General features: G+C 47.6%; 2 pseudogenes; both read right to left on the bottom strand.

Annotated features, from left to right (window-relative positions):
• Nucleotides 1-15,578: 15,578 nt before the first annotated feature.
• On the bottom strand, nucleotides 15,579-22,010 carry LOC144368235 (chondroitin sulfate synthase 1 pseudogene; annotated as a pseudogene).
• A 30-nt stretch (nucleotides 22,011-22,040) lies between these two features.
• Nucleotides 22,041-22,573, bottom strand: LOC144368233 (chondroitin sulfate synthase 1 pseudogene; annotated as a pseudogene).
• Nucleotides 22,574-27,542: the final 4,969 nt, after the last annotated feature.

The following is a 27,542-nucleotide window of genomic DNA, read 5'->3' as shown; positions in this document are numbered from 1 at the left end:
CCACCATGTGGCCCACAACACTGGGGTGATCTAGTGTTATACCCTTTACAGAAACAGTTTGCTGAGCTGGTTTGTGACTGACCCCCTGCTACATGTTGGTGATGCCACATTCACTCTCACAGTGGCCCAGTAGAAGCCACTCAACTTCTCACCTAATGAAAAGGAAAGCAAGGGTTGGAGAGGACCACTGTCTTGCTGAGGCCATGTGACTGAATGTGAAAAGCCAAGAGGCATCTCACTTGATGTGGAGTCAACCCCCCAGGAGACCTGGGCAAGGTTAGCATCTCACTGGGTTGCGGGTGAAGGATATGAGGAGAGACGTAACAAATTCTTAAATACTGGTCAGGCCCATGGAAAAACAATTATTTTGATGAAGAGGCTTATAGTTTCAGTCCATGGTCTTTTAGTCCTGTTGCCTTTGGGCCTGTGGTTAGGCAGCACATCATGGTGGGAAGATATAGCAGAGGAAGCTGCTTATTTCGTCATGCGCTTCCAGCCCATGCCTGCAGTAACCTAACATGGCTTGTAACCAAACATGCATAAAAGGTCAACTTAAAAATACAAAGAGCTGGGTGAGGTGGCACTCATCTATCATCCCAGCAACTTGAGAACCTGAGGCAGGAGGATTGCCAGTTCAAGGCCAGCCTCAGCAATTGAGCAAGGCCATCAGTAAATTAGTGAGACTGTGTCTCAAAATTCAATAAATAAATAAATTAATTAAAAGGGCTAGGGATGGACTCAGTGGCTAAAAACCTCTGGTTTCAATCCCTGCTACCAAAACAAACAAACAAACAGTAAAGAGAATAAAACTAGTAATAAGGACCAGACAGCTATCTCTAGGCACTGGGAGGAGGTGCAAAGCAACACAGTCCTCACATGGGAGGAAAGGATGATGGCACTTCATGGAGACAAATATAGGGGGGATGGTTTCTGAGCAGGCAGTAATTTAGCTGAGCTGGGAGGCCTCTGGGGCCATGGCTTCTCCATGCCAATCTAACCACCCCCAGGATCCTGCTGGGGTTGGGATGCCTCTTGTTATACCATGTTCCAGGGACTCTGGCTAGTCACATCAAGGATGCTTGCTGACCTGATGACACCAAGATAAGTCCTTGGGGTGGGCATGGCCTGGAAGGAGTCTACATGTGCAGGTCAGTGCCTCTTTACAAACAGGCAGTTCTGCACCACCTTTGATGGCCATGAGCCCAGCCATATATGAAGTCCCATGTCCAGCATAATGAAGGGAATGTGGGCTGTAGAGGTGTCTTCTATTCTTGGCATTGTTATCATCACCCCCACTACCACCATCATTATCTTCATCATCGTCATAATCACTGTAACTGCATTAGTCATCTTTCTGTCACTATGACAAGATATGTGAGAAAATAAACTTCCAAGAAGGAAAGGTTTATTTTGACTTATGGTTTCACTCCATGGTCTTTCATCTCTGTTGCCTTTGGGCCTGTGGTGAGGCAGCACATCATGGTAGGAAGATATAGCAGAGGAATTTGCTTATTTCATCAGCTAGGAAGAGAGAGAGAGAGAGAGAGAGAGAGAGAGAGAGAGAGAGAGAGAGAGAGAGAGAGAGAGAGAAAGAAGAAGAAGAAGAAGAAGAAGAAGAAGGAGAAGAAGGAGAAGAAGGAGAAGAAGGAGAAGAAGGAGAAGAAGGAGAAGAAGGAGAAGAAGGAGAAGAAGGAGAAGAAGGAGAAGAAGGAGAAGAAGAAGAAGAAGAAGAAGAAGAAAAGAGAAGAGAGAAGAGAGAGGAGAGAGAGAGAGAGAGAGAGAGAGAGAGAGAGAGAGAGAGAGAGAGAGAGAGAGAGAGAGAAGAGAGAGAGAAGAGGGGCCAGTATTCCAGTATGTGCTTCAAGCCCATGCGTGTAGTAACCTAACTTCCTTCCACTAGAAATATTCCATCTTCTAAAATGATTCAGTACTTTCCAATACTGCCTCAGGCAAGAGACCAAGCTTTTAACACATGGGTCTTTGGGGTACATTTAGGATCCAAACTATAGCAATCACCATCACCCTCACCACCACTAATACTACCATCATCACCACCACCACCTTATGCAAAGCTTTTGGATGAAGGGCAACATGAGGCAGACCTGTAACCCACACAGAACACAGCCAGTCTCATACAAGGGCAGAGAGACCGAAAGGCAAGTTCTATACAGACATCTGACATCCCTGGGTAAATGCCTTGGCCCAATGACATCTCATACCAGCATCAGAGCCTTGAGGTCATTTAGGGGCTTTTTGGATGAACATCTGTCTCCTAAGTAGGCACTGTCAGTACACTGTCATACCCCTAGACTCACACAGAGCCCAGTAGCAGGGAAGGGCAAGGGAAAGGCTGAGGAAGGGAAGAGGAGATGGGGTCTCTGGTTCCTTTGGGACAGTCCACTGTGTGGATATTTCTTATTTCTGGAAGTTTCATGACATCCCCACAGTGCATTCTCCCATAGCACAGTGAAGAGGTGACAATCATCACCTCTCCTCAGACAACAGTCTTGAGGCTTGACAAGATCAATAGCAGGGCACCAGAGAGGCCAGGGTATAGGGCACATAATGAGGCCCTAGGGTACCCTCCATTATGATCAGAGTCAACTACGAGCCCCAAAGACCAAACAGCAGAGAACAGCAGCCACTTTGGGCACCCTGACGCCCTAAAGCACTTTTTCCTTAACCTAGGCCTCCTTCCCTGGACTGGCCGAGGGTAGACCCTGGGATGGTTTTTTAGCCCTGGACTCAGATGCAGCCTTTGTACCCACTCTAAGACTAGTTGGAGACGTTGTCAGCCCCATCTGTCTGTAATCACACCAACAATATGAGGATGATGATGGGCTAGCACCCACCTCCCCAGGATCTCAGACATATTCTCACCTAAGTCTGGCCTCTGTGAACAGTGCCCTGCCTATCTAGAGGCCAATCTGGGTCCTGGTACCTAAGTCCAGGATAGGTAGGCTTCTGGTGAGACCGTGGCCTTGCTCTATGTAGGCAGGAGCTCAGCTGTGTCTAAGTTGGAGGAGGTAATGCTGGCCAGGCTGCATGGCAAACATACCTACAGTCACTTTCCAATTTCAGTCTCAGCAAAGAAAGGAACCTGGCAGATAAATCTAGAGCCCAGCATAGCCTGCCTCACCTTGAGAGATGCCACCCTCACTCAGCATTAAGTTGTTGCTGCTTTTCATACAACACTGGTGGTTCCCCTCCTCTTCCCACCACCATGTTAGACACTGTGATCTATGTTAGAGACATGTGTTGTTCCCCTTCCTGATATGATGGTGACACAGAGCACACCCTTGGAAAGGCAGGAAACAGGATGATGAAATGTTTCCCCTATGGAAACATTCAGAGAAGGGGTCTTCAGCACTAGAATATTGGGGTACCCTGGATAGCTCCTGCCTGATACTTGAAATTTATCATAGGATAAGCTCAATCTCTCCCCAAACTAGAAGAAAAATCTAATTAGTATCCTCCTACAGATAGAAGGAGATTTATAAGAAGAACCGTGTGCTATGACCAAGGAGCCACCAGAACAAGAAACAATGTCTAGAAATTAAAAATAGAATTGGTAAAATTAAAAAAAATCAATAGAAGTGGTGGAAAACAAAAGTGTAATAGCTTCAAAACTCAGGGGTCACAATTTTCAAAATGGCATTCTGGAGCCAGCCAATTCATCTAAACAAACTTGTAGCCATGGGAGGATTCAGAGAATGTTCTTCACTATATTTTCCTTAGAATGTTTAGTTGGAGTTGTGCTTCAGCCTCTGTAAACCCAGAGGAAAAAAAATTTCATACACTGAAAGTTGGATGAAACCTTAATAGTGGTTAAATGAATTCATGGGGCAGCAGGAAAAGGGCCTGAGATCTTTCCAGGGAGAAAATAAGAAACCCACTACAAACTCTGACATGGGAAAGAATAAGCTCATGAAATGGGACAAAAGGGGAAAACAATACAAAACACCAAAACCCAAAGTCTAGTATAAACCCCGGGGAAAACCAAAGACTATGCAAGAGAGGGGCTAGTGTGGGAGCCTCAGAAATGCAAAGGTCATCATTTACAAAGGAAATGGGGGTAACAGTGGCTGCCTTCAGGGAGGACTGCAGGCAGGAGTTGAACAAACTCATTTTCCAGATCAATAGCTGGGTAGAGATTTTAACCTTGTGCAACATATTGTTGACCAAAATGTTATAGTTAAAAAAAAAAGCATACATATTTGGAAGTTATAACAGAAATTTTAGAGATAATAAAAAAGAAAGGAAAGTGCATCCTCCAGAAGGTGGAGACAAATGTGGGTTAGAAAGTGTCGTGTCGTCTCCGAGGTGCAGCAGGAAAAAGCCCCTGCACACACAGCCTTGGGTATCTGGCATCTGGGGCACCGTCTGAGCCCTGCACACTACACTGTGACCCCCAACTCATCTAAGTGTGGTTGAAGACACATCAGGTCTCCAGGGACACTCTGGGCTCTTGGTTACAGAGGCTTCTGCAATCCAGACACTTGAAAGGGCAGCTTCTGGCCCAAAATTCTCTGTGCTCAAGCTTTCTTTGCCACTCCTCCTTGATCTGCCTGATGTTCCTTCATGGCCACCTGGCCCAGCCCCTAACTTCCTGACAAATACTCACTCCTGGACCCCTCTTCATCTTTGCCTGCTCCTGTCCTCTGTCACAAGGCACCTCCCCCACCAGGCTGGTGGGTCACCCAGCAGGGGTCACATTCCACTGGAATAGGGTCTGCAGCCACTGGGCCTTAGACCTGACCTTGGCTGGAAATGAAGAGGCATCTTCCACTTCTGTGAGAGACCCCAGTGCATTCCTGCAACAGAGCTTGCTATGTGCTCAGGCAAGGACAATGTGAATAAGTAATTGCTCTTTTATAAACGAGTGATAAATTATTCCTATATGATTGTGTGTGATAACTGTTTATTAGAAATCAAATCTGTGCAGGTGAGAGGCCCAGACGCCACTGCCCTTAGAAAAGGAGGTCAGTGTATTTGGCTACATCCCTACATGCTGAGGCTGACACGTGTACTGGGTGCTCCTGCAGGAATGAGGGAAAGAGGGTGGGATGCCCTAGGGCTGTGGAGTAGGTGGAGGCAGGGAACTTCCAGCTTCATTTCCTTAGCACCTTGGTCTAGGACTCAGGAGGGGGTCAGTTCAGGCTCCCAGCACTCCCTCTCCCACCCACCTTACCCCCTTGCAGTTCTTAAAAGAGGCTGATCCAGTCTACTGACCCAGGACACAGATGCTCCTAGGGCTGAGGAAGGACCAGCCTCAGAAAGGAGACTCTAAGCCAAGGGACCATCACAGGCACCAGTAGCCATAGCTGAGCCACCAGGAATCAGTGGCTATCCCCACATCTTACTGTACTCATTTCTCCCAAGTGACCCCCGAGGATCTATACTGTTTGATTTTTTACCCAGAGGATACACCTACCTCCTAGTTGCCCTCCCTGGACCCCTTTCTTAGGTTACATCAGATGCTCTCAATTATCAAACCTGGAAGAGCTTCTGTCTTTTCCCTAGTAATTGTCATAACGATTTTACAACACAGCCACCCTATCCCTTCCATTTCTCTCCTAGCCAAATACAAAAGGGTCCCTGGAAAGCCTAGGTCTGGATCAGATATGCACCCAATATCCTCCCTGCACCCAATGTCCCTTGAATGTCTACAACTTTCAGAGATTCCCAATCCTCAGCCTGCTAGGAGTAGTGCCCTGCACCCTAGCCCATACCTCAGTACCTAGTCCTGAGAATGCACATTTAAAACATTATATCCCACCCACCAGCAGTGACAACTCCCTGCCAGGCCGGGCCCTCAGGGAGCCAAGCCCTGCTCACTTGCTCCTATGAACATTCCTTTATCCCCTCATTGTGGCTGCAGCAAACCAGTGAGACTCAGATACCTCCAAGCCCACCTGTGTGACCCAGCGCAGGCCCATCTGGAGCCTGGGTTTCTTATCTGTGAAATGAGAGGACTAGGGATACAGATGGGGCACATCAGTGGATCAATCCCAGGGTCCTCCTGACATCCACCCTCTAATTCCTATCCACTGCCAGGGTACCCATTCTACCTCATTCTTCCTGCTGCTCAACCTAGCAGGCCTCTGCATGGCTTGTTTCTGTTGACTGTCCCTTGTCTGTGGGCTCCATGCGTGCAATATCATGGTTGACTAGCATGCTGTGAAATGTCACAAAGGTGCTTTTGGCTTATTCTGTATTGTCTCATGCTGATGCTAAAACAGGTGAAAGGATGGGTGATTCATGAGTCCCTATGGCACCAGGTCCCTACATGTAACCCTGCAGGGAGGCCCTGAACTCTGTCTCAGGCAGGTCATTCCATCACATGAAAAATGGAGATAACAAGATTCACCTCACAGGGTGCTATAGGGCCACATATATACAGGGCAAATGCAAAGAGGAAATGCCTGGCTCATCAGCCCAGGAGTTGGCAGCCTTCACCATTGTCCCCACTCTATAGAGAAGAAAGCCAAACCCAGATTCCAAGGTCAAGTTGGAGCTAGAAGGGGCATTGCTGGCATCTGATGTAACCCTAACTCTGGCACACTAACTGTTCTGCGAGGCTCTGGCTTTCTCATGCCTGCTTTGCTCAGGCAACTCCCCTCCTCCAGTGCCTGCCACAGTCTCAGGCATATTCCCCCCAGGCCGCTCTTCTCCTGGACCCTTCAGGAGGCTGGACTCTTCCCAACTCCCCTTTTCATCTTAGGACAGTCTTGCTCCAAGGACGTGGAAAGCCTGCCTGGGGCCATTATCCATTCCCATCTGTGGATTACTTGGTGGGGACAGAGCATCAATCTGGCTGAGTGAGGTCTACATACACACTGGACCTGGTAGCCCCACACAAGGTGGGGAAATGAACATGATGTCTGGTACCTAGCAGGAAATGAGCCATTAAGATTGGGAGCGTATAGGCCTATAGTTTCCACTGCAGAGCAACATCCTGCTACCCCCAAGGGCCCTTATTACAGCTGAAACCCAGTGACAGCATGATGAAGATTGTCATGTGACCTCTGTGCTTGAGATCCCAACTTCCAGAGTTCCCTGGATATCCTGGGACAGTCATGGTACCCCAGGTGGGGTCATTAGAATGACTAACTAAAGGGAGTTTAGCCAGAGAAAGGAACAAAGGTGTTGCTACCTTGTGCCAAAGCTGAGGCTCAAATGTGCTCTGTCTGAAAAGCAGGGGGTAGAGATGCTGGGACCCTGGGGTCCAACTGTGACAGAGGTTCTGTGAGTATGGAGGGAATGGGCAGGCCAGTGTCAGGGAGGGCTCCATTGCCTTTTGGCTGGATCACAGCTCCAGCAGCAGGTGAAGAATGGAGTCCATTAGGGCCACCATCTGTCTTGGCCGTGACAGGTCCTCCCGGTGAGATCCGGGAGGTATGTAGATGGAATATCTTTTTGGAGAGAGTTTTTCTTTTGCCAATTTTTGAACAGGTAGCCAGACATTTATCACATCTGTCCTGTGTCAGCCTCTGCCTGACATAAATTGGGGATGAGGCAAGGAGATGAAAGACAGCCTGGACACAGTCCAGTGTGCAGGGGCCACGTGTCAGGCCACGGAGCCCAAAGAATCACTGGCAGGCCTCTCACTGAAATGGTGGTGGGAGAGTAAGTCATTCATCTATTGCTCTCCCCCAATATTTTCCCTCCCCACCTGAGGCCAGGCTTACCACATCCTCCACATCCTCATGCAGTGCCTCACTTACTGCCTCAGAATGAAGACTGTTCAGCATCTTTTAGCCTTCTCTTTAGCTCTGAAAAATCTGGCAGCCTAGGACCCCTCCCCTTTGGCCAGCAGCTTCAGTACCTCCATGAGACCTGGTGGGGGCCCTAGAGTTCTCTCCACAAGCCCTGTTGGCACTCACACCAACACTGCTCTTTCTCATGGATTTCCGCAGCATCTCTTTGGAACCTGGGGAAGTCTTGAAAGCAGACTATGTTGCAAGATTCTCAGGGTCCCTGCTGCCCAGCACAGGACTGACCTAGAACTGATGCCAGGAATAATTCACTGAGAGAATAGGGGGAGAGGTCATTGACTCTAGAGATTCCCTCATGGTAGAACCTGCCCAGGATCTGTTCTCTCTCCACTGTATGTGCATCATGATACCTGTTAATCCCACAGAGGGTTGTGGGGGTGCGCTCCCCAGGGGATGCTGCCAATTAACCTGCTAAGCCACACTCAAGATCATAGCCCTCATGGACTCTGCAGGTGGGGCAGGAGAATCTCCCAGCTAAGAGGATATGATTAGTCCTGTTGCTTCCTTAGATGTCCCTGGAGGGTTCATTTGTAGCCCTCAAGGAGACCTGAGAGGCAAGTCCCGGGCACATAGGCCACATACCTCATCCCTTGTAGGCCAGTGAGTACTGGAAGATAGGGGCTGGGCAAGGTGTGACTTGCCAGCTGTGTGCTCTCTGAGGACAAAGGGGACTGAATGTATCCAGGAGACCTGAGGCCTCCACCAGGGTAGATGAGAGAAGCTGATAGTTGAGAACATGTGGGGAGGACACTTGATTGGGCTTGATGAAAGGGGAGGTACACTAGGGCCAACTCCTAGGTTCCTGGCTGGGTACAGCATGCAGACAGGTAGGGCCAAGAAAGCTGGGTGTGGCACCTCTTGGGATGGACCACAATCTTCCCTTAGTCATTTTGGTGGCTGGCCAATGCTGGGGAGCAACATAACCCATAGCCCAAGGAAAGAGTTTCTGGGGTAGAGGCCATACCTAGAGGACAGGTGGGCCAGCCTCCCAATGCCCAGACCTCCTACAAGGACTAGGCAGGAATACATGCAGCCCCTCCCATGGCACCATCAACCAAACTAACTCAAAGTGAATGGTGGGACAAAAGCCTCCAAACTGTTAAGACAGAAAATTTCAAATGTCCCTCTAAGCACAAAGTTCCTATGGCTCAAGTCTGTTCAGGGGCTTGAGCTAAACCTCAGTTTCCTCACTAAGAAGTGGAAACACCCCCCCTCTGGAATCCCCAGATGCTAGACCTGCCTGGAACCTATGCAGCCCCACCCTCATCCTACTATGACTTAGGTCCCATTTGGGCTCTCCACAGCTTGAACCAATGCTTTACTCCTCACAGAATGGCCAGCATAGACCTTGATGGAAAAGAACCTGTGTGGGAGAGGCCAGACAAGAGTTCCTTCTATGTGCCTTCCACAGCCCAGCAGAGGTTTTTGCTCCAGGAATCTTTGTAGGGTACACATGCCTATCTCCTTTGGCTGCCTGAGTTCTACCCTGGATTTCCTTGGAGTAGGACAGGTGGGAAGGAGGCTCAGGGAGATAGGGGCCTCATTTCCGACTAAGGGGCCTGAAGTGCCATCAACAGTCTCAGTTTCCTCAGTGAGTTCCCAAGCTCAGGGCATGAAGTATAGGAGGTTTTCTAGAGTGCATAGGAAGGAGTCCCAGGAACTGGCCAGAGCATCCAAAAGAATTTCTCAGGGTCCAGGCACTATAGGCAGCACTCCCTCACCAGTGAATCCACCTTCATACCATCCATGTACGGAAAGGAGGCTGGGGGTAGAGTCTGAAGCACACCAACTAGCCCATGCTAGACAGCCAGCCCTAAGGGACCCTGACTTTGGCATCTCTCAGAGCTGACTCGGGGGCATAGAGGAACCCAGGCATGGTTACATCTGTGAGAATGCTGCTTCTCACTGACAGTTGTTTCTTGGGCTCTCCCTATATGGGGTGCTGTAGATATATCCACCCAAATTTTAATGGCTCTCTGCACCCTCATGCCAGGGTTAGACTGTTTGGGAGACATGGAGATGGGGTGACAGAAAATAGCACCTGGAGTTTCCCCCAGCAAAGGTGGAAGAAAAGGTTCTTACATGAGATCCTCTGGCCCAGGCCCTGAAAGTAAGGAGAAAAAGCTTCACCTAATGGCATCCTTGGGAGGGTTTAGGCAGGAAGGGTGGAAAATACCATCTTATTGGAAATAAGATGGTAGGCAGGCGTGACTGTGGTCTTGAGCCAGGAGGTGGAGGGGGTGATCTAATAAGGCAGGCCTGCCATGAGGAATAAAAGGGAATGGACAGGGAGAAGGTCAGACTTTGTAAAATGAACCTGTCTTTGGGGATAGGTAGAGTGGGCAGGCCAGGATTGTGGGGTTGGATGTTCAATACAAAGGATATGATATCACATAGACTGAATTTGGGGATCCTGGATGCCCAGTGGAGTGCAGCTGTGTACAGGGGTGATGTGGAGCTGTTAGGAGGAAGTAGCCAAGGGAGTCCGAGACCCTCTGTTCAGCTGCATAGGTTCCACATGTGGCAGGGAGGTGGTCAGCATTCACTGGACAACCTTCCAGATCTGAGAACCAGTGCAGAGCCCAGTGACAAGACAGGCTGAGCTGTATGTGGTGGGGGAGGGATAGGGGACCAAGTGACCATGGTGAACATGGATTCTCAGCTAGCTTAAGACTTTTTATGACTTCCATGTTACTCACTATTTTTTACTGAGCATCTACAAGGTGCAGGGTCTACTCCAGGCCCTGGGGCTGCTATGGGATGCTACAAGCCAATCTTCATCCTGGCCTTGCACCCATCCCTACCTAGCTCCCCCAGAGCCCCACACTCAACAATCCTAGGACTTGGAGTATTTCCTACTCATGAGGGCACTGAGCCAGGAAACACCATCTCTGGTCAACAGCCGTGGATTATAGATGAGGCCTCCAGTGACCAGGGAAGGGTGGTGCTACCCAATGTCACACAGCCAGCCAGTACTGCACAAGCTGATCCTATGGCTGCACAGATTTGGGGGAGGGGGGACTTCTGACATGTCCCAGAGCCCGCCCCATTTGGGCGCTGGCAGGAGGGCGAACAAAAGCAACATCTTAAGAAGGTCACAATGGCTGGGACAAATTGAGGACACAGTGTTGGAGACCGAGGCAAGCAAGGAGCAATCTGAGATGGCTTCCTGGAGATGATGAGGGGCCTGAAGTCTCACCCTGGCTTAAGTCCCTGGGTCCTCCAGCCTCCTCATCCTCACCCTCTTTCTTGATGGGCCCCTCTCCCAGCTTCAGCCTTGGCCTGACATTTCCCGTGACATTTGCTGCAAAGAAATAGAGTCATAAATCCAAAGGTTAAATTTGCACAGTGCCTTGCATGGATGGTAAAAACTATGGTCCCTCCACCCATCAGGAACCCCATGGGTGGAGGTTTGTGTTGGATGGCCCACCTATCTCACCACTTCTCTAAGGCAACCCAGTCACCAGGTCCCCAAATGGGTACCTGGGCCCACCAGGCCCTGAAGTTGGGCTCATAGGGATGATTATCAGAGAGAATATTACCTTCCCTACTCTAAAACCAAGACCTTGAGATGTCCTGCAGTAAAGAAGAAAAGAAAGGGTTTCAGCATGATTTAACACAGCTGATCCCAAATTTGACCATAAAACCCTTGTTTGACATCTGCCAATTGTGAAGCTTCAAATCCATGGACTGTGATTCATGAGGGCCAGTTAAGAATGTTGAGGTATTGACTGGAGGGCCAAAGAGCACCCCTGGGCATGAGACAGGCTATCTGAATGAGGCTAAGTCAGTTCCTAACACCCCTACATCCCAGATCAGCCCAGGTCCATGTATCAGAGTGCTGAACGGGGCTCACTGCCTGCTAGGGTCCAACTGGGCTGACCTGGGAACTCTGGTTTCTGTTCACTCTGCATCTCTCCAAGGGTGCTTAGGAAGGTCTTCCAATAGCCTCTGCCTCCTGGTCCCATTGACTGGGTCTGGCTACCCTGAGGAGGGTCATCAGGGTCCATGGACAGCCTCCATCAGAACAAGACAGTCAGAAGAAAGCATCAGACTGCCATCAAAAAAGGCAGGTCAGTGCCACCATCATTTCAGTCTATCTTACCACAGCAGAGCAAGGCCATGGACTCGACCCAGAGATAGGGAAGACTATTAGACTCAGCTAATGAGGCTGGAAGCTATGTAACGAGGGTTGGAGAGAAGGGGCCCTGAAGCAACCCCTGCAGAGATGGCCATCCTTAGAGCTGAGAACCTGCTGGGTTATGTGCATGAGAGGGGAGCTGCATCTCTAGAGTCCTGCTACATGGCCATGGCCAGTATAAGAGGCCAAGGCAGGTTTGAATAAGTAAATTATCTTGCATTTTCTGGAAGGGATTCCACACATACCAATAAAGCATGATGAACAAAAATAGTTTCTGATGTGCAAAATATTTAAAATACAGTGACAAGAGAAGAAAATGCAGCACAAAACACCTGGTATGGTGGGACCCAGCCAGGCCCATGCACTCTGGAGATGGTGTAGAGTGATACAGGGGTGTGGGACTGTGGGCCCACCCTGCTGGCTGGGCATCCAGTGGTGGCTCTGTAACTGTCTGTGCTTTAAAGCACTTAACCCTCGGGGAAGATCACTTTCCTTCATTTGTCTGGTTCAGATTAGGGTCTGCAGACCAGGAATGAATGAACAAATAAGTAGATGGTGGTTAGCAAATGCAATATCTAGAATTTGGTCACAAGGAGGATGTTAGTGACGTTGATCAAGCTGTGGGTGCACTTAGCTACAGGGAAGGGACACTAAGAGGTGCAGAGACTGGCCCCTGAGAGAGTACTCATGGGGCTGGAGAGGAGGTAGGGTGTACAGTTCTTAGGGCTTATACCATGGGTAGTTACTGAAGGTTGAGCAGTCCTGCTTGAGGGTCAGAGGTCAGGGCTCACCAGGCTGGGTACCTGGAAGCATGAACTTCACTGATGAGGCACAACCAAGTACCTAGGGCCCTCAGTAACCCTATGACAGGGTTGGGGTAGGTGTCACTTGCTCATACACTCCCTCCACTGAGGACACACACACACACACACACACACACACACATTCTCTCTCTCTCTCTCTCTCTCTCTCTCTCTCTCTCTCTCTCTCTCTCTCTCTCTCTCTCTCTCTCTCTCCCTTCTACTGACCTTTCTTCCAGATGCACAGACTGAGAACCCCTGAGGAGAAATTCTAGGCCACAGGCCCAGGACTGCAGGAGGGCTCATTCTGCCTCTCTACCATCCTGGCTTTGCCAGCTGGACCCCTCTTGGTGCTGTACTGACTGCCATAGGCATCCAGGCCACAAAGCCAGAATTTCAAGCCAGGGCAGGAGCAGAAGGGCAGGGGGGGGGGCGATATAGTCAGGACTGGGTAGCATAGGGAGGGTGAGCCCAGTGCCTGAACATTTTTGGAAGTCTTGTATCCACAATCCCTGACCCTCACAGACAGCTTATCACTTGCATTAAAATAAAGGGTAATAAATTGTGCTCCTCTATTCAGGGATGGACTCTTGGAATACCCTCCTCCTCTTTGCCCAACTCAGATCCTACCCACACATATTCACCTTCCCCATCACTCCTGAGAACTAGGCTGTCCACAGAGTTCAGGGCACACCAATGCCATTGGCTTCCCAAATTCTTAAATTCAGAGCTCACTTCAATTCCTTATCCAATGGTAGGTGTGGGTACAAAAGAGAAATAGGAGGAAGCTAAGAAGGAAACTGCCAGACAAAAGGCCTGCCAAGAACTTCAGACATGTGCCAACAATGAGCTCCTAACTCCCAGGGAACCATGTGCCCAAGGAAACAGGTGCTCATAATTTCTAAGACCTTGCTGGAGGGAAATGAGACAGGGCATCTTGCACCACAATTACAGGTGGAGACATGTTTTATCTGAGGCTTCCACACTAAGGGGACTTGGGTTATGATGTACACACAGGTGACCAATTTGTGGCCTGAGAACATAGTGAACCTTTAAAATGTGTGGCACAGAAGGTCACCTGCCATCTTCCTTTGGTGACAGGGAAGTCATTATTTATTGTGAGTATTTCATTCAATTGTGGACATCAGCAGGAAAACTAGGTCCTGTATTGGGACTTTCTCCATGAGGCAGTGACTAGCAGGGTTGGATATCCAGCCACTCTCTGACCATGAAGGAATGGTGAGTCTGTGGCCCAGCCCCCTACCTGCTCATGCAGTACCTGAGCTCCAGTCTCTTTACTCTACCATGGAAGTAGGCAGGGTTGGGCTCAGGGCCTAGGATCATGCCTCTGTCATCATGGACAGGGGCAGTGGAGGGGCCACAATCAGTACCCCGCTCCTCTGGGAGTTTTCTGTGGCTGCTGAAATAGATCACTGCTATACAGTGGCTCAAAACAACATGCATTTATTCTCTCACAGGTCTGGAGGTCAGAAGTCCAAAATGCTTCCTGGGGATTAGAACCAAGGTGTTGGGAGGCCAGGCTCCTTCGAGGGACTAAGGAAGAGACCATTGCCTTACGTTTTCCAGCTCCTAGAGGATACCACATCCCTGGACTCCTATCCCTTCCTCCAGTTTCAAAGCCAGCTCTGCAGCACCTACAAATCTCTCTTTCTGGCTTTCTCTTCCCCTCTCCCCTCTCTCCTTCTCTTCTCTTCTCTCTCCCTCATCCCTCTTCTCTTCTCTCCATTCCCCTTCTCTCTCTCTCTCTCTCTCTCTCTCTCTCTCTCTCTCTCTCTCTCTCTCTCTCTCTCTTTCATCTCCTTCCATTCCCACATTCCTTCTCTTATTCTGACCTCCCACCTCTCTCTTTCCATTACCTTGGACCACCCAGATAAATTAGCATAATCCTCCATCTCAGGCCCCTTAACATCATTCCCTGGGTAAGGTCCCTTTTGTTACACACCGTAATATATTCACAGGTTCCAGGATTAGGAATTAATATTCTTAGGGCCCCTCATTCAGTCTCAAGCTCAGCTTTGATCCTAATTCCATGGAGATCTGGGAAGACATCTCCCCAATTTCTCTCCCTTTCTAACTCTTTCCATCCCCAATCTGGGTATTTCTGGGACCACCCAGACTCAACCCTGCCCACATGTCTGGTCTTCCACAGTCCCTACTTTGTCTAGGATCACAGGGAAGGGACTAGGATTTCAGTCATATCGCTGAGACGTTTTCTTCCCATGACCCCCTGGTCTGCTTCTCTGTCACCAAGATGCTCTTGGAGGAAGATCTTATGAGGATCTTCAGTCTACAATGGAGACACCATGGCCCAGAGACTCTGAGTGATTTGTCAGAAGTAGATCACTGGGCTGTCACTTTCCTGCCCCTACCATTATCAGCGTGTCTCTAAGGACTCCTGGACTCCATGTCCTCCCTTTCCAAGTTAAGCCCAGAATCATGTCCTCTCTGTACACTTCCCATGGCACTGATGACCTTCAAGTGGCTTGATTCAAGGATCCTCTCACTGTCCTCCTCTGTTGTTCTTGGCCCTGAACACTCCATGTCACTCTCACCACTTTGAATCTCCTCACCCTTCTGAGCCCCTCTGTCTGGTCCTCTATGCTGGTGCTGCCCTGTCAGGACTATTGGGAACTGGCTCCCTGTGTACTCTGGGCCTTTTGCTTCTTTGCCTGTTCAATCCTTAGCCTTGCTGGGGCTTGAAGGCTGCTGCAAGCTGTAATTTGGCTTTCCTGGTGGCAGCCCTGCCCCAGGATTGGGTTACCATTCATTCTGAGTCCCTACTGGAGGCAGGAACCCTGTGACAAGGGCTGTGTCTCTAGCAGCCTGTCCCTCAGAGGTTCAGCTGGGTTCTGGACTGGACCTTACTGAGCCCTCCATGTTTGCTGTTTCACTGTAACATTGCTCCCAGTTCTGTGCAGATATGATGCCACCTGCCACCATCTGTCAACAGAGTGACCTTGGCTGAGGGTTGCTTTCAGGGAAATGCTGAGCTGGTATCTGACATGTTTTATATTTTGTGATTCAGACCACCTTGGAGGCAGATGTCCATACTCCCACACCTTGTGAATGAGGAGACAGAGGTTCCAAGAGTGAAGACAGGTCGTGTGAGTCCCACAGCTACACAGATGGTGAGCACCTGGGTTCATTAGCCCAAGGGCAACCCAAGCTGACTACGTCTTCCCCCATGCCTGACTGTAAGGGCCAAGCCAGCTTAGGTGGCATAGGTGTTAAAGACCACATGTATGTTGGGTCACTCTCCCTCCTAGGCAGGCTGTGCCTATACAAGGCCAAGAGAAGACTCTGAGCATATAAAGGTTTGTGGTTCTGTGGAGTTGGAGGACCTGGATTCTTCTGTCTACCCTGGCTCAATGGATCCACAAAGCAAACTAAACAAGATATTTGTGTGCCTATTTCTGAGATGAGAGGATGGAGGCTCCAACAATAAGTGAATGATCCAGTCAGGGTCACAGTGAATTGTGGGGTGACCTATCCCCAGGCTCTTTCCACATATCCTCATCCCTGTGACTCCTTGTCATTTAATCATTAGTTCACTCACACATTCATTTAACAAGCCCTGAGTGAGCATAGATGTAAAATAGACCAAGTGCTGGGTGGAGAGACATGAGGACCACCTGCCCTGGAGGAATTCACAAGCTGCTAGGGGACAATTTGGAATTTACTACTTCTCCCCTCCTCAAGTTCCTGGAGGTCAACACCATTCAGGCAGACCAGGGAATGTCAGATACAGGAAAGGAATCTCCCCATAATCTTGAGATGAATTTAACAAACAGAAGCATGTATGAGATGACTCATCTGCCAGCCATGGGCCACTTAGGGCAAGTCACAATACCTCATTGACCCTCCAGTGACTCTGAGATGTGGGGGCTATGATTGCCCATTTCACAGATGAACTCAGAGACATACACAGTCTACCCAGGTTCTACATAGCCCAAAGGCAGCGGATCCAGACCTAATCCCATGCATCTGCTCCCATCTCTGTGCCCAACCCAGACCTATATTTTTTCTAGGGAGTAACAGCCCCACCACACAGGGCAGGTCTATGCTAGGAAAGCCCTTCAATGTACAAGGAAGAATGTCAGCATCCAGTAGCTGATGACCATGGGGTGAGACAAAATTCACAGAGTCAGAAGAGGGAGGGAGACTGGCTTCCTCTACAGCAAAAGTCATAGCCCAGAATGGCATGAGTGGTTGTTGGGGAGCCCTAGGGAGCAGACTCTGGGGCTGTAGAAGAGGGACAATGAAGTGGCTGCTCTGGCCTGGGAGACGGGAAGCAAATGGCTGTTTGGGGTCCCTAGGGAAGGGAGAAGCAGAGCCAGCAGCTCCTGCTGAGTTGAGCTGGGTGACAATCTCATCTGCCCCAACCCCCCTGTGAGATCTGCAAAGGCACCAGGAGAATATCCTCCTCCAGGTCTGGACAGGAGACACCCATATCCTTCATCCCACAGTACTCATGGCCCCCAGCATGTACTTCCCAACACACAGGTCCAAAACAAAGTTTTCAAGCCAACTAGAAATGTGAACTTCTAGAAGTATGGATGACATAGGCACTGTCCACTGTACTGCTCACTGACATTTAATGACAGCATAATGTTAATGGACTTTGCCCTTTCTTCCTGACACATCAGCTTCTTCACCAGGGTCTCTATCACTCCTGGGCCAGTTTTCCTGTCTCACACCTCATTTCCAGAGCATTTCCCTGCTGCTGTCTGAATCCTTGAGATCTCACAGAAACCCCAGACTTCATCCCCCATTCAGGATGGGTTTCCATGGCTCTGAAGAAGCCACATGTCTTGGCCTTGAATCAATGCTCCCTCTTGAGGCTCCTCAATGAGATATGCATGAGGAACAGTTCCAAATCAACCTGGATCCTCAGACACATGAGATTGGATGACTTTTCCTGAATACCTGCCTAGTTACTTCGAATCTGAAACCTAATCTGTTAGGGCAATAGTTCCACAGAACCACTCTAGACCAGAGCAGCTCTATGAAGAACGGCTCTAGGCCTAGATCCCGGGTTTCCTCAGACCTTCCTAATTTGTGCCTGTTGAACTCACATAATTATTACTAGTGTCTTCTCCACCCCCAGAAAGCCCCAATATAGATGATGAATTTTTATCATTCTATCTCAAATAACTGTCAAATGACTCAATGATGATCATGATGAGAAGGAAGAATGAGATAAGGTCAAGGATGGTGATCATGACTGAATGATTTCCCTCAACTCATAAGATCACCTGTCCTTATCTCTAGGCTGGATCTTTCCATTCCACAATGTTCTTTCTTCCTTTTCTGAGGGCCAGGCCTGATGCTGAAGGCTAATAAACCCCACATGTCAATGACCTTGTAGATGAAAAAGATGGCATAAAAGATATCATGCTGGGTTCAGGGGGGAGCCCCTGGGAGTTCCCTGAGACAGTTCTGCTTCTCTCCTGTTGGGGTGCATGTCTCACTCCTGCCTCTGGCCTTGGACTCCACACATTCTGGGGACTGGTGGCAGGTTCCATCTTAGGAGTCTGGGCTACAGCTTCTCCTTCCACAGCACCCCCATATGGGCATGACTCTCCCACTACTCAGGACCCAGAAGCTGTGGTTCCCCCTAGGAACTGTCCCAGGTCTCAGGGAGAAAAAAAGAGACTGTGCCTAAACATAGCATCCCAGCTATACCAATGCCCAGCCTCAGCTCCCCTCCCGCCACCATCTCCTGCACCTGCAGCAGATGTCTCACCACACACCACATCCTCACATGGTGGACACACTCAGAAATTCAGAAATTTGGGGTTGGCTGGATCCTGGAAATCCTCAGGGGGCTTGGCAGGGGACCTCCCCAGCTGTTGCAGCTGCAGCTCTAGAGGCCCTCGCACTCCCTGCTCCATACTGACATACACTGAGAGCTGAATTCTGGCAGTGACAGAGGAGTTTTGGTCTAGCTGGCCCTTTTTTCAATGTTCATGGGGCCTGGATTTTCTCTCTTGGGTTAAACATGTAGGTATGCCCTTGTAGTTTCTCCTCTGTCAGAAGGACTTGCCCTAGCTTCCTGCTGCTTCCTTTACTCACAGGCCTCAGTGACTCCCTGTGAGTATAGGGTGCTCGTCCTTCCCAGGCCCAGGTGTCCTCAGCTTCCTGCTCCATGCCACCCACTATGGTTCTTCTCATGTCATGTCATTGCCCCACTGTAGAGTGGGGAATTGGGGATTCTGAGGCAGAGGATGACAGTATTGTTCTGGGAACATAAGAATGGTTCTGAGCCTCTGAATTCTCAGTTTGGGGCTAGCTCTGTGTATTCAAGCCCCATTAGAGAGGCCTCCAAGATCTTAAGAACGTTGCCTCCTCTGGTAATATTTGGGGAGGAGAGCATCCCCTACCCCAGCTTTCCCTAGGAATTGGAAGACTCTTCTGCCCTAGTAGAATATGGTAACACACACTCACTGACCTGACATGGATATTCTAGTTCCTTCTATTGATGAATCCATGTAGGAAGGGAGAGGGAGTTTTTCTTGCCTAAGACACCCAGCAACTTTGTATAAAGTCTGCGTCCTGGGACTTGACCAGTACCAGCCAAGACCTGGGAGGGCCAGACATTTTAAAGCACCTGGGACGAAGCCAGACTGAAACTGGATGCTGGTTTTTTTTTTTTTTTGCGGGGGAGGGGGGGCAATTTTAATTCCTTAACTTCAATCTCTCCATCCAAGTGCTTAGAGTGCAACCTGACATGGAAAGTCCAATATGGGGCAGCAGAGACCAGTGATGTGGAGCCGAGAGCCAGAAAGTGTTGAAGCTCTTCTTCATGGGGGCAGCTGGACATCAGGTAGAAGGCTGCAGGATTGGTTACAGGAGGAGGGATATATGTATATGCTACTCGTTCTGCATTCCTGCAGTGATAGCTTTCTATCATTCTTACAAACACCAGAAATAATCAACTTGCATGGATAAAATATCTCTTCTTCCTGTCAGGTGTGGACATTTTGGTCCATGATCAGTTGACTCCATCACTTTGGTCCTGAAGTAAGGAAGTCGACCACGTTGGGCAGCACATGGTAGAGAGGATGTGCCCACTGCATGGTGGTAAAGAAAAGAGGAAAAGAGAGGGAAACAGCGACTCCATAATCCCCTTGAAGGGCACACCATCTATGACTGGAGACCTTCCACAAGCCCCAGATCTTGAAGGTTTCACCATCTCAACACTGCCATAATACCAGACTGCAAATCAGTGACCTTTCTGCCTGCACTCACTGCTCAACTTCCAGCTCAAGAACTTGAGATGGCTTTAAAAAAACTTGTTAAAAAAAGTTAGAAACTGCATTGTTAACAAAACAGAATGTTACAGTGTTTTGTTTTGTTTTTTGTTACAATAATACTTCACGAGAATGTTTATGTTTTTTTGCCATAGGACTGTAGAGAAAAGGCCTGAAAGGAAATAAAAAAAATACCAAAGACCTTTCAAATCAGAATTAACATGGTCTGCAACATAATGTTCAAAGGAAGATGCATTCAAAGGCAAACACTAACCACAATTTTGTTCACAAAGCTCAATGTTAAATGAGTCCTATGTAAAAACTCACTTAGAAATTATATCCCTGCATGGACTTCTAAAGCTGATCTTACAATTTTTTTTTTGAAAAATATTTAACTAAAGAATGTTTTGTTCAGCAGAGCTAGTCATTAGGCTGGCTTTTTCATCATTTTAACAATTTCCATCTTTTCTCCAGTCACATTTCAGCTAACTACTACATGGGACCATGTGATGATGCTTTGGAACCCAAGCACATTTTGTATTGTTTGGGATCCAGATTGGGGTCATGACAGACAGGAGGGCATTGGACATGCACTGCACCTGCTTTCTGGCTTCTGAACATCTTCTAACCTGCTTGAGAACACTGTTGAAGATGTCCACATCCTTCAGCCCTCGCCATGGATGGAAATTGCCACCCACTTGGACAAGATGTCCCTTATAAGTACAACTCATGCCAAACCCATGGTTTCTCCAGAAGCCAGTTTTTGAGTAAAAGGAAAAATGGTTGTCCCTGGTAACTTTCCCGCCATGAATAATCTTTTAATCATACTGTCTAAAGATGAGTGGGGAATGTGTTTATTGGCCCCAAACTCCATTGGCTCCACACTGTTGCAGGAGTTCCATAGTAAACACCAGGTCAACTTCACAGAAGAGTGAAAATATTTGTTATGAAATGGCAAGATCCCACTCTGAGGGCCACAACAATTTAAAATTCAACAGATACAGGCAAAATCTTCATAACACCTTTAGGGTACTTACTGCTATAATCTCATCAGTTCCACTAGTTTGGCCTTATCAGGGTTGGAGTTAGAATTAAAACCTAGTACAACCAATTTGGCATGATGATTTAGGGTGGGACATGTCTTCCCCAAGTTTCCCAGAAACCTCACAAACATGTCAGAACGTCCAGACAATGGCATCAATATATGACATTTTCATCTTTGGGCTCTTTGCTTTTGTTCATGGATCCAGGGAACTGGAAAGGAACAAGCTTCTTCAGGGAATTGGAGAGGAAGTATAGGTATCCAGACTTCTGGTTGATTCTGCTGGCCAGCTCCTGAGTCTCCAGTTCTTCATGCTCCACAAACTGGATCTTGCTGAAAATCTGCTGTAGGTATGCATGCCTCCTCATAGGAACTGTCATCTTCTTGCCTTTATACTTCCTGCATAGAAGCAGAAGGTTCAGAATGTACTCTGCCCTATACATGGGATTCACCACAGGATGATAGCCACAATGTATCTCCTTTAAGTCCATGATGATTTCCCGGGTCTTGATGATGGCCTTGATCATTTCCACTACCTACATGAAGATGTCATCCAAGGCTTCCATCTAGGCTGAGTCCATTCTCCTTGGAAGGGAGGGATGCAGGTTGGCTAATGGTCCACAGCCAAGTGCAAATTCTTCCCATTCAGAAATTCCCATAGCAGGATTTCCTCTTGAGGGCAGACCTGAAACCTCTTGAAGGAAGCAGGGATTCCCAGATGTTGGTCTTCTTTATGCATCTCTGTGTTTCTGTATTTGTTCATTAGGCTGATTTCTCAGTGGAGCTGTATTATGTGATGATGCTGCTCTGCAATCTGGCAACTGAGAATGTAGCTGTGCAGTTTGTACTTGTAGCTTGGGTTTTTGTTCAGGTTGTATGTGATAGCTTGGTGAATCTTACTGTTCTGGAGATCTCAGATGTACCCCTTTTTGTTTTTTTTTTTCTCATTAAAAAAAAAAGCTGATGCATCTCAAAAGACCCATGACACTTCTGTAGAGCTGAGTCCTATCTGCCTGAGAAACAGGGCTCACTGATATTCAAGCTCCTCAGGAATCTCTTCAGATGAACTCCTTTGATGTAAAGATAATCATCTGCTTCTAGATCATAGTCCAAGCAGTGCTCATGCATATACTTGAGCATCATAAATGTCTTGTGGGATGAGTAAGTACCATCCACGCCTCATAGTGGCACTACTGGAATTGGTACAGATGTGTCTGAACACTCACTAGAGAAAAACACCATTATTCCATGAATTGTTTTGGATCCTGTTCTGAAGACGGCCACAGAAGGAGTCTGAAGTATTTCTGGGTGGTCATGACTATGACACAGAGAAGTTTCCTGTCATGTGAGGCCAACAACTGGGCCAAGCCTAGTGGCCACAGCTGAGCCCCAGACATCTTCTTGTGTCCTGCAGGCCTGGGATCCTTTTGCTGTGCCCACAGTCATCTAGTCTGGTGCAGCGCCACAGAAACACTGGTTTCAGCTCTGAAGCATGGGGCATGACAAACCTGTGAGGCCAGCACAAAGCCCAGCAGGAGTCAGATCTGAGGCAATAAGCAGAGCTAGGCTCACCAACTTTCCTGGAGTCATGTCCTGCCGTTCTGACTGTGGGGCTGCTACCACCACCTCTGTTTAGGAGCCCGCCCACCACAGCTCCCAGTGGCAGACAACAGCTCTCCCTTGTGCCAGAAGGCCTGGTCCCAGATGCTCAGTGGGTGCCTAAGGCCAGCTATGCCCATAACATCCCCGGAACTGACAGCAGGCCTCGTGCTGAAGCTTCATTATACACACCTGTCTGCACCACACTGACCTGCTCCTTTAAGAGGGGAACATGTCTTGCACATGCAATCTGCATATCCTGAGCAAGGCCACCATGACTATTCTTGCTTTGGCACAGAAGTGAATGAGCAGTGCAAAGGCAATAGCAATGACATCTGCTCAGAGACTTTGTCCTGCCCTGATGGTGCCCCAGCAGGCTCTGCCTCTGTTCTCCTTGTGGCCTAGACTGCTGCTGCTGCTACACATCCTCACACCTGGCTCACCATTGCCCTTTGATATATTTTGAGTTAATTTTTGTGCATTGTGAGAAATAAGGGTCTAGTTTTATTCTTCTACATATTCTACCATGTTTTTCTGTGATAGAGTCAGAAGCTCATGGAGATCTGTGAAGCCATGGGCCAAAACTTAATGCTCCCTTCTAACTTGTTCCTGTTAGGTATAATGGTCACAGTGAAAAAAAGCTGACAACCACCAATGGAACAGTTACAGAGCACATTTGGGATTCTGGTAGTCCTACCCAGCATGCAATACTGAGGGGAGACCTAAGACGTAAAAAGGGTAAGAGATGGGAACTTGAGAACTTGAAGAATTAATATCTCTGCTAAAGGTACTTACATAGCTGATCATAAATACTAACAATGATATAGTTTTGTACTTTAGTTTCTAACATATTACCATGTGAATTAAAGACAGGAGAAATTAAGTTCACAGTTTGAATCAATAATGGAAATGAACACAAGAATGCCAGTATGCACATCATACTTGTGACCACAGCATCATAAACAAGAAGGAATAGATGAGGGTAGGAGGAGAGGGAACATGGTAATAGAACTCAGGTAGCATCATTGCAAACTATGTTGATAATGATGTAAAGCATATAGAAACCACTGTAAAATTAAATTTCAAATAGAGATAAAAGGAAATGAAAGGTAACAAAAGTGGTATGTTGGGAAAAATAAACCAATCCCAATAGAAGCTGCTAGTGGAGCAGTGAGGAATCTAAAAAAAAGGATAAAACACATGTAGAAAACAGCACATTGACAGAAGTGTATTATTATCTGTGATGACATTAAATGGAACACATGAGTCTTCGTTTCTCAATACCTAAGAAGCCTGCATCCACACAAAGTTTCACACAATTTCTCTACACTATTGCATGTGGGGAGATAGGCTTGGGTTTGATGGATTCTCTTCTAACAGAAACATAGCATTTGGTGCGTGAACTTGACTTGCCATGACTTCCTATGCACTGTCAATGCCATCAATCTGAGACACAGGACAGGGTACATTTTGGCACCACTGGCACAGAATGAGGCTGGACATACTGAAAATAGGCTCTCCAGTGACAGAAGATTTGGGGTCCTCAGGAGCGGGGCTGCTACTCTGTGAATCCTCAACCAGCAAGTGTCAGTGGAGGGGCATTCAGAGGAATCCAGAAGAGAAGCTGGGGTTGCACAGAGTTCAGGATCACTCCTGAACTGGGGGTGAAAAGGAGGAGTCCAACTATAGTCCCTGACTGGACATCAGGAGAATTTAAACTGTGTCTGGGGTTGCAGTGACATTACAGTGATATTCTGAGGGTCTGAGTAACACAGGGTCACCCCCAGGACACTGGAAATAGCCAAGGCACAAAAAGAACCTCACCTGGGAAATGTACTGAAGGAGGCTGATTGTATGTGTAAGCATGGCAGACCAGCTGGTTGAATTTCATAAGGGAGAGCACACTAAGCTCAGATGCTGTAGGAGGGAGCACAGTGTGAGAAGATGGGGCTCCTGGGGTCTATTTTCTTCTCCCAGCATGACTGCATGTGCCTCCTGCTAATCTCAGGGAACTATTTACCACTGTCCAGAAGTCAACACTGGGAAGGCTTCTCTATCCTAGGGTCTTCCAAAGATGCCTACACAGTCTTCTCTGGAATTTCCTCCCACCTCCAGCCATACATACCTTTACTCAGGAAGAATTTCCTATGTGGTCTTGCAGGAGGGAAGAGTGCACTTGGTCACTTCTCCCTGCATGGACAGGCTCCCTGAGGAGAATCTCAGATTGACACCGACTTTCACCTGCCTCAGTTCATAGCCCTGAACCTGGAATTCACCTTAGTTCAGAGGCAGGATCCTCTCTGCTTGAGGAATACTTGACAACTCATTTTTAAAGTTCATCCATGGAAACTGTGACACTGATGAACTTCACAGAAAATAAGGGACCTAAATTTGTTTTTGTTTTTTTTTTTTTTTTGTCTGATAGGACTGGATTGTGGTGCTTTTTAACATGTCACATATAGCATGGAAAATTAAAAAATAAGAATAAACGTGGCCACTTATGGTACACTACAGAATGAGATGTGTCAAACACAATGTTTGAGACTAAAATTGGTGGCAAATCCACAAAAGTAGGCAGTTGATTAATTTAAAAATGTATAACATGTGAAATGCATAAAAGCATGTCAACAAGAACAGAAATATGAAATGAAATGCCAAAGATGAAACCAAAGTCCATGTAGGAGATACTGAGAGGACTATGAGGAATGTGAGAGTCCATGGTGACCTTATGCTGAGTCACTTGTCATCAGTGGTCTCTCAGCAGGGAGTTGCCTTACCCTTGAACAGGAACAAGAAAGGACAGCAGCCCATCTGAAGTAGACCCAGATGAAAAGCAAACAAACAAATAAACAAACCACAACAACAAAAAAAAACAGCTCAGAAGAATTGGAAAAGTGGCAAAAGGGTCAACACCTGGAAAGTGACTCTAACCAGCAGTCAGGAAAGTCAAGGTGATATTTTGCCCAAAGCAGCTTGAAGCAAGTTGAATGCTGAACCTCCAACTCCTCTTTTTTTGTCTCTTCTTTTGTCCCCACAGCTGATTTGATGGGCTTCCTATTAGTAGTACACCCAGAGGATTCATAACTTTCATGTTGACCAAACACACACTTACCCCCAAAATCTAGAGATGAACAAGAGTGGTCTCAGGGAGCCTGGCTGTAACTGTGCATTTGAGGAAAGAAACCAATGAAGAAAGTTGTCCAGCAAAGGCACCTCAGGGACTCTTATGGTTTGGATATAGGGTGTGCCACAAATACCATGGGGGAGGCAATGCAAGAATCTTTTTTTTTTTATGTCAAGGTGAGTTTATTGTCCAAATAGCATAACCTAATTGCATCCAAAACCAATTTCAAATACATCTTCAAATCCATCTTTAAACTAGTCAAAAGAACTGCTTATTACTTTTTAAAGTCACTTAACACTGAACAGATAAGACTTCTTAAAAGGCAGCTACTTTTATCATGTCATCATCATAGTCAATACATTTTTTTCCATACTTCCTAAAACACTTTTTTTTGTTCACACTCATCATCCTACGTTAGCACTTTCTAGCATCCTGACCAAATAAACACCCACACCTCTTATAGAGTACATTGTGAGAGAATAACATTGACTTGATATGGCATCACACTCGTTTTAAAGCAAATTAAAAAAAGAAATAATAATCCAAGACAAGAAACTATATCAGAGAGAGAGAGAGAGAGAGAGAGAGAGAGAGAGAGAGAGAGAGAGAGAGAGAGGTCTGAGGTACATGGTACAAGGGTAATGAACATAATGGAAAAAATCCAATGGCCTGGTGGAGTTGCTGGGGATGTAAGAGTTGGCCAGTAATAAGAACTAAACCAATTAAAAATAAGAAAGAAACTTTTTTTTCCCCAAGGACAGGCACCTGTCAAAATATATTGGACACTGTAATGGCTACAGTCAGTAAGGCACTTTTTTCCCCAAAGTGAGCTGCAGGCAAAGGATGCACCCTGCAGCTACAGTGTAGCTGTATACATCTGCTGATGGCTTCTTAAAACCTGAGCCAAGAACAGGGTTGACAGCCCAGCCAAGTTCAAAAGCAGAGACGCACAAGTGTAGGAGGAGAGTTCTGGCTGAAGTGACTATTCTGGGTTGTTTAGAATCCAGAATCATCAAGAGTCATGGGGTCTGGGGAAGTCATAAACATCCTCTCAGATCTTCCTACCCTATTTTGTACAAATGGATGACTGCACTGCAGCTCTTGAAAACTGCTCCAAGTCCGCAACAGTGTAGGCTGTGCTCAATCTATACCTAGAGAGGGTTTGTTGGCTGACGGGGACTTCACTGTCTCAGCATCCATTTCCCTTTTAAAGCTATTCCCAAGGATGGACTGTCTCAAAGATCAACAAAGAGGAATCCTTTTGGCTTAGAAGTTAACCTGCTTACTCAGACTTCCTCCTTCTTCCTACCTCCCATTTCCACACTATCAATATATCACCTGCTTGAACTAGAAAATTAATATTTACAGGACATAAGGTGCAAGTCTATCTCTTCTCCTAGCGCTGTCCTCTGTGGCCCATGGAGAGAAAATTCCCCTGCGCTCTTGGAGAAACTCATCCAAGCCTGCCCTCATTGGAAAGTCATCCAGCTCACCTGTCACTCCTACAGCTCCCAAGGCTCAGCCTGGAGAGTCTGTGGGAAAGCCCCAGAGCTCCCTCTGAGATATCACCTATCCTGCTAGCACAGGGAGGCAGAGTGAGGCAGGCTGCGGAAGCTCCACGGACGACCCTGCCCTGGCTGACAGAAGCAAGATGGACCCTCCAGTAGAAAGCACGCAGACCAAGGGTGCTCTTCAGTGGGGTCCCGGGACAGTTCAAAATGAAGAAACTTCTAAGAACAGCCCCTCTGGAAGGAGTTCGTGCCTCTCAGCACGTGGGACATTCA

Source organism: Ictidomys tridecemlineatus, chromosome 2 (genome assembly GCF_052094955.1).
Source record: "Ictidomys tridecemlineatus isolate mIctTri1 chromosome 2, mIctTri1.hap1, whole genome shotgun sequence".
Lineage (NCBI taxonomy): Eukaryota > Metazoa > Chordata > Mammalia > Rodentia > Sciuridae > Ictidomys > Ictidomys tridecemlineatus.
Note: the sequence above shows the minus strand (reverse complement) of the source record. Positions and strands in the feature narration are given on the sequence as shown.